Here is a 13,516-nt window from a genome sequence, read left to right as displayed (position 1 = left end):
TGCCTTTGCTTCTGTGGGGAAACACCCCAAAACTGAAGATGCTATTTGAAGTCAGGGTCAGAATTTACCATATGAGAACACCGTCAAAGGATTACAAGTGAGAAGGTCTCTCACAACTAACAGTGCTTACAGGTATTAAATCCACTGGTTTATAAGTGCTTCAGCTTCAATTCACATTGTGTTTGAGCAAATGCTTGCTTTAAGCAAAAGGGCAATCACTATAAGGTTCATGCTTAAATGGACTCATGCACATTTTATTGCATTATGACCAAAGCACACTGCACAGGATCAACCCCCAAATTAACTCTGGGATTCAGAAATCATTGTGTGTTCAATCTGCAAAAAAATTATATTTGCTTAAAGAAATCATCTTTTATTTCAATTTAAAATACTAGAAAGAAGAGCTGAATTTAAAAAGAAAAGTGTTCCTGAAGATTTAAAGATTTCAGAGCATTCACAAGCATGAATTAAACTTGACAATTATTTTGCATGTAATACAATTGAAATGGTGCTCCCAGAATCACATAGGGACTGATAGGTAGAACTTTGATCAACATCCAGATATCCTGACACCTTGTTCTGAGTAAGCAGAACTACTTCTCCTCTTCATAGAGAAGCACTTCCTGTTATTGTCCATGTCCACAAAAAGAGTCACTCCAGTTATGGGTTCATACAGAAGGCAAAACTTGACAGCTCTTTGTTTGAGAATATTTATGTTCCATCTTATTTACAAAAGTAGCTCATGCTATATTCCTTGACCTTTCCCCACTGAAGAGCTGCTGATCACCTCTTCAGACAGCTACTGATTACCGTACTGTAACACACTGAACATGCAGTGTTTTTGCCAAATCACATTTTTAGAGTTCCCTTGTAATTTATCGTGAAGGTTTTGAGTCATCTCAACGTCCATTCTTAAGTACAAACTGAAAACTCTGCTTACTGGAAATATCCTCTCAGAGGTGAAATGACACATGCCAGATCCCTGATCTATAAGCATTTGATAAAATTAGGTGATGTCTATGATGCAGTACAGCTTCTGGAAAAAGAAAAAAAAAAAAAAAAAAGAAAGAAAATACTAATTGGAAATTTACCAAGTCCAGAGCAGACTAAAGAAAACAGCATTGATATAATTTCAAAATGCTGAGAATAGTACTTTAGAAACTAAACATACAAAGTCTTAAAACTCAGGGAAAATACCTGTATCTTCATTTGGGTCTCTTAATAAAAGTAAGTTTTCAAAGGGTTTGAATATTTGGAGTTCCTGTATGACTTTGTTCAGATATTTCTGAATACCAAAAAGGATGACAAGATCCTAATCTCTTTTTCAATCTAATATAATTATTGGCTACAATTTACTCAGGATTTTTCATCCAGCTAGACTAGAGAGTTCTGAGAAAACTACTTCAGCGCTCAGTAGGTGAACTACTGCTGGCAGCAGCTCTTCCTGAAGCACACAAAGCAACAAACTGCCTCACACTGTAGCAGCTGCAACACCAGTGACTCCACTAAGGATTTCTGGCCTCACAGTGCCAGGTGGGATCTGTGCATTACTCTGTGCTTTTGCCCTCAAACAGTTTGCAGATTAAGGAAGTAACTTAGGAGGGGTCTGGTTTGTGTGTCTCGTTTCTGCTTTTGACTTCTGTGGAAGGTTTTGGCTTCCATCAGATTTCTGACGACACTAGTGCATGACTGTGGCAATGCCTGATGGGCATGCACTGGATTGAGGAGCTATTTCAGTGAACATGTTTCCTGTCTGCATTCCCAGAGACATTCTGCATCAGAGACATGTTTTCATCTATTTAGCAGCAGAATCAAGTGATTGTGTGCTGAGGGCTGTGAAGGGGCAGTTGCCCTATTTTAGAGCAAGGAGCTCTTTTAAACAAGAGTAGCTTAATCATGAAAGGGATTACGCATAGTGATGGGACTGAGATAGCAGGAAATTGGATTTGCTGATTTAGGACATAACTGTCTGATGTGCCTATGACTAGGAACAGTACAGAAAGGCACTGGAATGCAAAATTATCCCTGTCTAGTTCATGTAGGACCTGCATCCATATCAATCCACTTTATTTTATAGCAGCATGTTGATGTGTACAAAGGAAGGATGCTGCTTCTCTCTTGTTCCAACTTAAGAAGAGCACAAATCACAGCTGGCAGTGATACGCATTTCTTTGACATGTATGGAGAAGTTGCTCATGATAAATTGCACATTGAAATAGGATGAATCCCCTAGACTGACTAGTCTAGGGCTTGAGCACAGGGAGAGGCAAGCAGGAGTCTCATTTTCTGTCCATGTTTCTGTACTTTATATTCTGGTGATCTTTTAAAGTTGTTTTTTTTTAATAGGAGGGACCAATTCCATTTAAACCTTTTCTAGAGAGATTGTAGATTTTTTTTTCTCCTTTAGTGCTTCTCCATTTAGTTCCATAGTAAGCTCTCTCTGTGGGTAAGCATGATGATAAAAATACACAAATCTTCACTCTATCCCATTCTTTTGTTGTTCTGCCAGAACTTTCTTACGCAGAAAATCACTTTGAGGAATTGATTGATTTGTGTGTGATAAGCTCTCTAGCTCTAGTTTGCCAGCATCAAAGGACTGATCTTTTTTTTTCCCTTTTTCTTTCCCTAATCCCTTGGGCAAATTTCATGGAAAGATACAGACACCTTTTTGTCAGTACTAAGTGGCAGACATCATTTAGCAAAATTTTGAATTGCCTTGCAAAATTCTCATAACTCCACAACACATTAATTCATAATGCAGATATTTTGGATCATTTTGGGTAATATAAAACTTCTATAAAAACTTCTATAAAAATTCCTGCATGCACAAGAACATATTTTTTGGGTACTTATACATACACTAAATTAAATCTCTCAAAGCTTCTAAATGCTTCTAGGCATTGAATCACTTCTGAAAAGGAAACTGAACATTAAATATGTTTCTACATCATGTAATCATGATGAAATGATGTTTGAAATGTATTAGCTTAAAAAATAATTAAACTGTCTCTGATACACCAAAGCATTTTCAAATTTTTATCACTTTCACCAATACATGGAACCTGCTCTAGGCCAGAGAGATATTCCCAATAAAACCAAAAATATATGAGAGAAATAAGAGCTGTGAAAGCTCAGTGTAGATTGACAGGATTCAACTAATCCAAATGCATTGGAGAATGGCAGATTTACCATGACGTTGCAAAATAAGGCAAGCGAGAGTGTTTTTAATATCCAGACAGTGTTCCTGAAAGACGCCTGAAATGGTCTTTCCTGATCATTCCCTGATCCATAACAAAGCTTATGCATCTGCATGCCTTCTCACAGACGTTTTATAGGTACTGAAGGCTAGATGTCATCACATACCTTTAAGTGCATTTTCGCAGTTCACAGAGGTATAAATAGATGTTCCTGCTTCATTCAAAGCACCTGTAAGACATTAAATGGCTAGGTGATTTAAAAGCTGCTTCCAGTGCCGGGCATTACAAAGATTTAAAAATAAACCAAGAATGTTTCAGACAATCTTGTTGCGCTTGATGTTGTACTCAAAATCTGAGTCATTAGTGATCAAAGAGTTTCAAGTATAACTGTTTATTTAAAAGTACAACAGGACAGTTGTGCTGGTTTTGCCTGGGGTTGCTTAATTGTCTTCACAGTACTAGCATGGGGATATTTTTTGGATTTGTGCTGAACACAGGGCTGATAACAGAGATGTTTTTTGTTACTGCTGAGCACGGCTTACACAGAGCCAAGGCCTTTTCTGCTTTCATACTGCCACACTGGCAAGGGGGTGGGGGTGCACAGGAGGTTGGGAAGAGACACATCCAGGACAGGTGCCCAAACTGACCCAGGGGATAATCCAGACCATATTGTATCATGTTCAGAATATAAAGTGGGGAGGAAAGGGGGATTTTTGGAGTGATGGCGTTTGTCTTCCCTAGTAACTCTTATCTGTGATGGGGTCCTGCTCTCCTGGGGATGCCTGCCCATGGGAAGCAGTGGATTAATTCCCGGTTTTGCTTTGCGCAGTTTCTGCTTTCCCTATTAAACTGTTTTTATCTCAAACCATGAGTTTTCTACCTTTTACCCTTCAGATTTTCTCCCTGATCCTGCTGTTGGGGGTGTGAGTGAGGGTCTGAATGGGCTTTGGTTGCCAGCTGGGTTAAACCCCTACAGTGTATCAAAAGAAAATAAGAAATATACTGTATTATATATTGCTGTACTTAAGGGGTAGATTTGCAAATGTGATATGCTAGACACACAACTGAGAGCCTTGCTACACAAGCTCAATCAAGCAAAAACTTGTTCACAATCTTCCCTTAACCTACCAAATGTTCTGGCTGACTGCTGATAGTTTAATATATATTGCTCTATTATTGACTGCAATGAGATTACTCATCTATTTAACAACTCTGTTGAACCAGAATATAATTTCATAAAGCACATAACTCTAGTTTAAAAACAAGTTTAATGCTAATTTAAGAACAGAATTTTCATCTGCCAAATGATTTCTCTTTCTTGAAAGTTTCTTTCCTGTGAAAACACGACTACTCTGCTCATCTCACCTGCCCAGTCGCTCATTGAGCATGTAAAAAGTTCTGTAGGGACATAAGGGTGATCTTTACATCTTTATGGAGACACATGAGGGGCTGACAACAAAGGACATGGTGAATCAGATGTGAGAGCAGGGTTAGGAACTTCAGAATTGCAGCTTTGTTTGAGTCTTGGTAGTTCTGTTGTTCGACAGAGGTATTCTTTGCATTATCTCATCTCTCTGGATGAGGTGCCTATGAAATAGGATGACAGCAAGAAAGACTAAAGGGAATTTTTTCTCGAGTCTCACTCTGGTAAAGATCACTTCTGGAGGAGCATTTTAGAGGTGGGTTTGGAAAGCAAAGCAAAGCAGAGCAAATACAGTTCTCGCATCAGACAGCCAGTCTCTCCTCTGACTGTTGAGGCAGACATTACAATGATCTTGCTTATAATCAAGACTGTCTGAAGACAAACTGTCCCCAGCAGAACAGTCTCTTAGAGGCCTGTGAAAAAATTGTTTGTAATCTTTACTGCCTCTAGACAGCATGAGGAATTGACAAAATGCATTATTTTGATAGATCCTGAGAGATGTCACTTTGGGTTCAGCTTTGCCTGGAGCTTTCGAGAGGCCGAGGTAAAAAGGGGTCTGGAATTTTTTTAATGACTCCAGTTTCTGGCTTATTTTCATGCTCTTAAATTTGTACATGGCATGCATTTCTGAGTGACCCTGTAACCTGTTAACTATCAAGACAATTTTATTTGGGTATCTTTTACTGCATGCACAAATTCTGCATGAAGAATTATATGCAATGTTACTACTAGGCACAGTTATTTACTGGGCATAGCAGGTAGCTAAAATATGACTACACCGAACATTAATATGGTCTTCAGCCTCCAAGCTGACAATAAACAAGTTTTTCCTAGCCAGTCAGTGGTAGTCAAGCTGGGAGATGCAGCCAGTGTTCCTGCCTGGGAGAGGCTGATCCATGACCTTGTGCAGTCCCAGACACCTGAACCACAAGTTGTGCTGAGGATGAGCTTTCTGAACCACACAGCTCTGTATGGAGCAATGTGCCTAAGGGAATAGAGGCCAAGACAGGAGTGTGGATTCAGCTTCAGTTTATACTACATTTTGTCTTAAAAAGCAAGTTATACTATTCAACATATTTGTTTCAAGAGCTGAAAGAAGAGTAAACCTCCTTGAGCCAATTGTTCTGTTACCATTTCACTGCAAAGGTCTTTGAACCAAGTGCTCAAAATTACAGCAGTTGTTGAGTAATGTCAATAGACAAAGAAGTCTTGTTTGGATAATCTTCTAACCATTCTGAAAGTTCCTCCCCCCTTTTCCAAGCTGAAGCTCCTAGAAGCAACCTGAGACCATCTCTGAAAATAAATCAGGAAGAATTCCTACAACAGATGACCTTTTCTGTCCTTTTCACACCTAGTGTTGTGCATGTGTGATATAATTTTCTATTTTGACATTGTGTGATTTCACATCTATGGAAAATTTTTCTATTATACCAGATAATATCTCAGGCCAGACGAAAAATTACCTGTGACTTGGACCGCTGGAAGTGTACAGAATAATTATCTACTACATGAAATAATATTTGAAAATCCTGCAGTTACATGCTGGAAAAGAGTTACACAGTTATTTTTACTGCTCAGCTATTGATGTAACCATACGATTGACACGGCATCACCAGGAGCAAGATTCGAATACACATTAATTATTTATGAATTCATGTTTTAGTACAATTTGAGCAGAAAGTTTAACAAATTTCAAGGTGCTAAGGTCCATGGCTTAAGTCCACTAATTAGCAACATTTTAATATTGATATTCAATAGTGCTGATTCTGGTGCTGAATGTTTCACTTGTTTCTGCAGAAATCACTGTAATTCATTTGTCACATTTAAAAATGCAAACAAAGTGCAGAATATAATTATACACATACACAGTGACACCACACATGATGGCTATCAAAGGTGTTGCTGTGCCTATTAATGTCTTTTGTCTTTGTGATAATCTTCATTTCCTAAAATCTCTTAGACACTTACTAGTATTGGATCTATTCATGTGTACTTAAAATATATTGACTGTGGTGCCATGTTCACTGGAACACTCCTAGTGCTTCATGTAAAATGGAAAGGGTAATGAGTCATTGACGTATTGGCCAAGAAGCCAATTAAACAAGATGTAGGAGTTATCGTTTGTTCTCGTGACCTGTGGAGTAGAACTAAATAATAAACTAAGTTGGAACTGTAGCTCTCTTGTCCATGAACACTACAGAAGTTCTTTCATGACTAATATCAAAAACAGTCAAGTTCAAATTACATCATTTATTAAGGATGATAAACAGGTTGATACTTTCTTCTATATTCCTTCTTCACAGCAACTAAATGTGAATATAGATTTCCACACCCATAATAATGTACATTAGGCTTAGAGTAGTGCTAAGAGACAGCACGTTACACTATGCCCTTTATACACATGGACAGTTTTAGAAAACCTCTCTCAGCTCTTTTTCCATGAAGACAATAGTGGTAATTGCTTGAGACTGAAGCATTTTTAGCTTGTTTCTGCTCTAGCTTTTAGATGGTTTCTTTTTTCAGCTTGGTAAATAAAGAACTTGTGATGATTAGGTCAGTTCAAGGGATAAAGTTATCCTGGCATAATTAGCATCTTAAGATGAGCCTTCCAGCCCGACTGACGTGGTTTTTTTTATATCCTGAGATGGTATGTCTGCTCTCACAAGCTTCCAGACAGTGCAATAGTAGCAGTATTCACTGGGGAAGACAAAAAGAATTTGGCCACACAGTCTAGAACCAGCATCTTGTATTTTACACAGGAAGAAGAATCTATGCAAAACTGGGGAAGTATACCAGTGTTTTCAGCACAGATATTGCAATTACAACCCAAGAAAGATTCCTATCATATGGTTACAAATGTTTAAATGGACTAAATTCTCCCATACTTCATGGGAGATTTTGCAGTATAGGAATTAGATAAGGAGGCATATAGACTTTCAGCAGCTTGCCTGAATCTGCAGATGTGCTCCTAGTCATTAGCAACATTAGTTTCCCAAGGAAGCTTGGATTTCCCAAGCTCCCAATAAACTTGCGGACTGCATAAGGTGAGTGTCAACAGCGAATCGTGGTGAGATAAGGCACCCTAGGCAGTTTTGGTCTCAGACTTCTAAATTTTGAACTCCACTATGGCACTCCTTATGGGTTTTACTTTTAACAGATAATCCAAATGGATTTTGGAGGTTATTTCTAGTTTGCATTTCTTTTGTGCAGGTAGAGGCAAAAGGACTTCCATAAGGTATCATATAGGACAGGTGACAGGCCTAAGAGCGTGGGGAAAATGTAAGGACATGAATTTGAAAGATTGTTCTTAGTATTTGTTTAGATAATTGGATATTAGCTTAGAGATATTTACACATGTAAGAACATGGTGAAAAAGAAAGTGATTTTCCAAACGTTCACCACAGAAAATCCAGTTTTGTATATCCAAAACCATGAAGCAAAGAGCTGGGTGAAAATGAATGGCAAATTCAATCTGAATATTATGACATCTGAAAGACACATCCTTGTCATACACAGAGGTTATTTTAGATTTGCAGAGAAGAGGATTGGGTTGGAGGAGCTGCAGGAGGAGGGAAAACTTCCTGGTGATGAAAGAATCATCTGATCCTTTGCTGAAGTTTGAAGATTATAACTGTGCTGGTAGAAATAGGACATATTTCAGAGAGCTTGTTCAAAACAAAGAATACAATATGACCAAATCAGAAACTACTCTGCTTCCTGACAAACTTTGGATTACCATGTGGTTTTCTGGGCTTTAAGGTAAATGGAATACTTTAAACAAGTCAGGTGAAACATTAGAAGGAAATTGCTTTGAAAGAAAACCAGTTATATTAAAGCTCCTGTTAAATCTTGTGTAGTCACGGGTCCTCCTGAGGTATGAGTGCAGAATACATGTGTCTGATAGTGAGAGGGGGATGGCAAAAACATCACATCCATGCTAAAGAATGAGAAGGAAGTTAGACTGATGCTTCTAGGACAGCTGCATATCATGAACCAGATGGACATGAAGCAGTAGTCCACACACATACCAGACAACACAAACATATGGAGAACAAAATGCCTATGCCAAACTGCTTTGGAGTTTTTGAGAGAAGCTGAGATTGCATTTTGGGGTGTCCTTCACCCCAAAGGTAAAGGGGTATGAAAGCACAGAACTATACTAGAAGCATTAGGAATTTTCCCAGATAACATCTGAGGCAAGGGGAAAAGACTCTTGGAAGTATCACAGGAGTCAGCAGCTCTCCTGCATGCCATTTGCTCATCATTGCATCTACTCAGAAGTTCTAACCAAGCAGGTCTGTAACATGGATGTTGTTGACATGCCCAGACACACAGATGCAAGCGGCGGGAGTCTGTTTGGGAGTCATGGGCATAATCCAAACGTTCCAGTGATTTTGAAAACTGGTTTTGAAAATTGTTAACCCACACAGAATCATAATGCAAAGGTACCACCTGGAGCAGGAGAACCTTGTTCAGGTGGTGTAGATAGTTATCATGTTTGTTAACATAATTTACATGTTGCAGGAGTTTGCTTCAGTTGATAACTCTGCTCTGAAGATCCACACTTTTGACCTGAAAGCAGGACTCAAAAAGGGTGAGAGAGGAAATGAAGGCTCCCCTGTTCCATCTGTGTGACCCTCCCACAGCCTGGGAACTGAGGAGGCAAGCACTCTTCTTAATGTTTCTGTTGCAGAAGGCAACTCATGAGTTTTTAATTGAAAAATATTTGTCTGTGTTCTATTCTGCTTGCCATCACATTTCTGAGTCTGCAGAACTCACTCAGGCTAAAGGTATGATAGAATATGGATTGTGCTTTTGAAATAAAACTTACCTAAAAGAACAAACTGATGGTTTTCTCCTTATTTCTTCTGAGAAGCATTCAGAGATAGCTGCAAAGAATGTGAAGCTGGAACAAGTTTCAGCATTTTTATTTTTCAGCATTTCATCCATTTTTTCAAACTGGGTGATATCAAGGAATATAAATATTTATGGCAGAGTGGGATCCAGCAACGCAACATGATGCTGAGAGCAGATATTGGGGAATATGCTAATCCTGCCGTTAAAGGATTAGAGAAGGGCAGGTTAGTTTATCAATTTTTAGTTGTATATTTTATTCTTCATATACAGTTTCTTGAATTTTCATCTGCTATCTCTTTTGTGAAAGTTGAAAAAGCTGTTCTGTTAGCTGCTGAATAGTAGTGCCCCATCAATCTGCTCTATAAGCTCTAAAAACTCGTGGATCAATGTGATATGGCTATGGGATCAAAGGCAGAGTTTCTGAACTCATCCACAGCAACATGAGCTGTAATGCACAAGAGACATTCTGTTAACCCGATGATTTATAAGAGACCTCATGAGTCAGTAGAAGTTTCCTTTTCTGATAGAATATGAAAGTCCTCAAAAAAGTCTCTTAGTATTTTTATCTTTCTTTTTTTTTGCCAAACAAAATGTTAATTCTATTTCTGATGCAATTCTCTTTTTCAAATACAATTACATGATAAATTTGGTAAATGCTAAGCAGGTCCTTCATGGAACTAAGCAGATTTCTCTCATCTAAGGATTTGGCTTTAAGAGATTTTTAGCACGTCAATTTCATAACAGTTTTACATGCTAAAAATAGTAATCAAATCTAACTAACAACCCTAAGAACTCCCAAATTTCTTACCCTAGATGATTTAGCTATTTTAGGTAATACTTGATTTATATATACATCACACAATTTTGTATACAAATGGTAGGACAAACTTTCAGACAAATTCTGCTCTTTGCTCCATCTTGTCTAATTGGTTTTCCATCATTCCTAAATATTGCAATTTTATAATTGTAACTTTTTTTGACTTTTTGTTTTATTAAGTGGAACATTAAAGAAGAAATTGAAGCAAAAATGGAGAGTAGCCAAAAGATATTTGATAACACATAGAATGAAGATAAAAGGTTCAGTAAATGTGATGGTGCTATGCATCAGGATTCCTGTAAAAACCACTGAAAAATACTTGACTTCCCAGGAGTTTCCTGCGTTTAATTATTATCCTGGAGAAGCTCCCAAGCACTATTTTCTCCCAAGTGACACTTTCCTGAAAGGGCAGAGCTTTTACCAGTAGAAAACAGTGGGAGTGACCATCCAAAAAGGGTTCATCTACCTAGATCTTAGAGGATCTCACTTAGGATATTGATGGAAAAGGGTCTTTTCTCCATCTGTCTGTTTATAAATAATTATTTTCTTTTTAATGACTTACTCTTATCAAAACTTATTCAAATGTGGAAATAGTAGTGTATTTAAGCTTCGGGGGGAAAAAATTGGAAAAGATAGAATTTGGATTGCCATCCCAAACCATTGTCAGTCATCCCAAACCGACCTCCTTCAATGAAAATCCTCTCGAGAAGCGTGAGGAAGGACTAAGGAGAAAGGGGGAGGTGGAATCTCTTCTTCAATTTATCTGCAAGAGGAGGAGATGGTGGGTTGTAACAGGGTGCTTAAAGGAAATGCAGACAATTGTTAGTGCAACTAAAGAGTGTTTTGGACTTCTGGAGTCCATTCAAAGCACCACTGGAGATTTCCTGACTAAACAAGAGGAACCACTTGATCTCCCTATGACTTAGTTTCTTGTCTACAGAATAGGGAAAATAGATGGTACTGTAAGACTAGATGCACTAGAGATTTCTCACACCATTAAGGGGGCTCTAGAGAGGTTTCTTTATCAATACTGTCATCCTTAAGGAGGTTCTGAGGCCATTTAACCCAGCCTGACACAGTGTTGTCTAACCTAGTGTACTACCTGCAAAGAAGGGGAACAAAGTTACAGCAAACCAGATTCACCAGGTACGCTATGGAAGGGTGCAGTGTGGTACTTCACAGTACCAAATGGGACAGTATGGTAAAAAAGCCCTGATTTGCCAGTGGTTCTCTAATTTTTAGGCAGTGGAGACTATACACATCTCCTCAGAGCACGCAGCCACCCATACTGCACATACATAGTAACTGGCAGCAGACTTGTTTTTCACATATCCCTTAGACTGAATTGCCTGCTCCCCTCCTCCCTTCAGGGACCGCGGTCCGCAGGACTCCTGCGAGACCCCCTCTACAGGCTGCACTAACTCAGGCGTGCTAGCGCTAGAAGGAAACTTCTTTCTTCTCCGCTTCCTGCTGCCAGCAGCGTTCGGCTTTTCCCGCAGCGGCGCCCTCGGCGGGAGCGGGACTGAGGAACAGGAGAGGGGCTGGGAACCTGGACTGAGGAGCGGGAGCGCGGGCAGCCGCGGCCCCCTCGAACCCGCCCTGCCCGCGGGGTCCCGAGTGCCGCCTCCCCTCGCCACTCGCCGCTCCAGGCCAGGAGACTGGGCAACCGCAGGCTTCGCAGTGCCCCGGCCACGCGGCCCTACACCACCCAGGAGATGGCTTTCTCCTTCCTCTCTCCTCTTTCAAGTAGTTGAATGAAGTCCACGGCACTTCCCCAGGTCGTGCATAAGGCACAACGCCTATGTGCCCTAGCTGGGATGTTTCTGAGGTGAGGGGAATACGGTGCCATTGATGCTCATCCCGCCATTCCGGAGCAGAATAGCTTCTTCGACCCCCAGTTATGTAGTAACAAGGGGAAAATTTCCTGAAATTAGACTACTGCAGGAACTCTGGTTTTAGTCACAGCTGTCATCCGAGAAACAAATTTCCAGGCATTTTAAATCTAATTCACTTATTCTTTATGTAACTGAATTAGAAAATGTGATTAAGCATCGCAGAATCTTCGGCATTGAGCCTGCCTAACCTTTAGTGAAACATGAAACAGAAAAACTTATTAGAAGTAAGAAGAAATGGTGAAATCGTCTGTATGGATTTGGTACAATCGTTACTGATTGAGTAGGAGGATTAGAGGCACAAAAGCTCAAGGAAAAAAAAAAGGAAAAAAAGAAAAAATAAAAGAGGATAATGACCTTTACAGCTGAAATTCTTCTGCGACTATTTGGCAAATATTTCAGGGCAGGCACCTGAAAGAGAAGACACGGTGCGACACTGAAGAGGTGCTTGCTTGATCAGCCCTGTCCTGCCGGCCCGCCAGCGGGTCCCACGCCCACTTCCCCTGTATTTCTTTCCCTGCTGCCCACAGATCTCTCTGAGGCAGGGAAAATTCGAAGGGGAAAAATCAAAGGCTTGAAAGTGATTCTCCCTTGCTGTGGCATCCCCGAGGTTTGGGCTTAAGACACATTAGAAGGAAGAGCTGATCCCCCTCCTGCTCCAGCCGCTCTCCCTGCGCGCCCGTGTTGCGCGTGCCGGCGCTGGGATCCGCGGAAGCACCCATCGTGCTTGGCTGCACCAAACGGGGCTTGGATGTGGGGGATAATCCGTTTTCCACGAACACGCACGCAGTTTAAACAAAATAGCGAAGAGTAGAAAACACCCCGACACCTGCTAAAATCAAACTAAAACCCGCAGGAAAATTGTGTTTTTCAGACCAACTCCCTCTGCACTCCGGGCGGGAACCCCCGTCAGGGACTCGCATGTGCCAGGGACGGAGAGGGACCAGTTTAGCATGGAAACACTGCCGAAGAGCTAGGGAAAGGAGCAACCCCGGGGTGGGAAAGCGGGCTCCTTAGGAAAGCCCGGGGGTTGGGAGAATGGGGGCCGGGGGAGGGGGTGGGGGAGCGGAGGGCCCGGGGAGTGCAGCCCCCTTCGTTCCGGCTATCCCGGCTGTGGACAGGGATGCGCGGTGTGGCGTGCCCCCGCGGACCCCGACGGCCGCCTGCTCTCCCGGCGAGGCGGAATCACCCCTCCGACGGGGCTCCGGTCCCCGCAAAACTGTGTCATTAACATAAATCAAATAATAGCCGGAGGGGATGAGGTGAAGAGGGAAGAGGTACGCGACTGCTCATGAGTTAAATATAAGTCTCTGACTGTCCTGAGCAAAGC

This window comes from Corvus cornix, chromosome 3, assembly GCF_000738735.6.
Source record: "Corvus cornix cornix isolate S_Up_H32 chromosome 3, ASM73873v5, whole genome shotgun sequence".
Taxonomy (NCBI): Eukaryota; Metazoa; Chordata; class Aves; order Passeriformes; family Corvidae; genus Corvus; species Corvus cornix.
The sequence above is the reverse complement of the archived record's forward strand: the minus strand, read 5'-3'. Positions refer to the sequence as shown.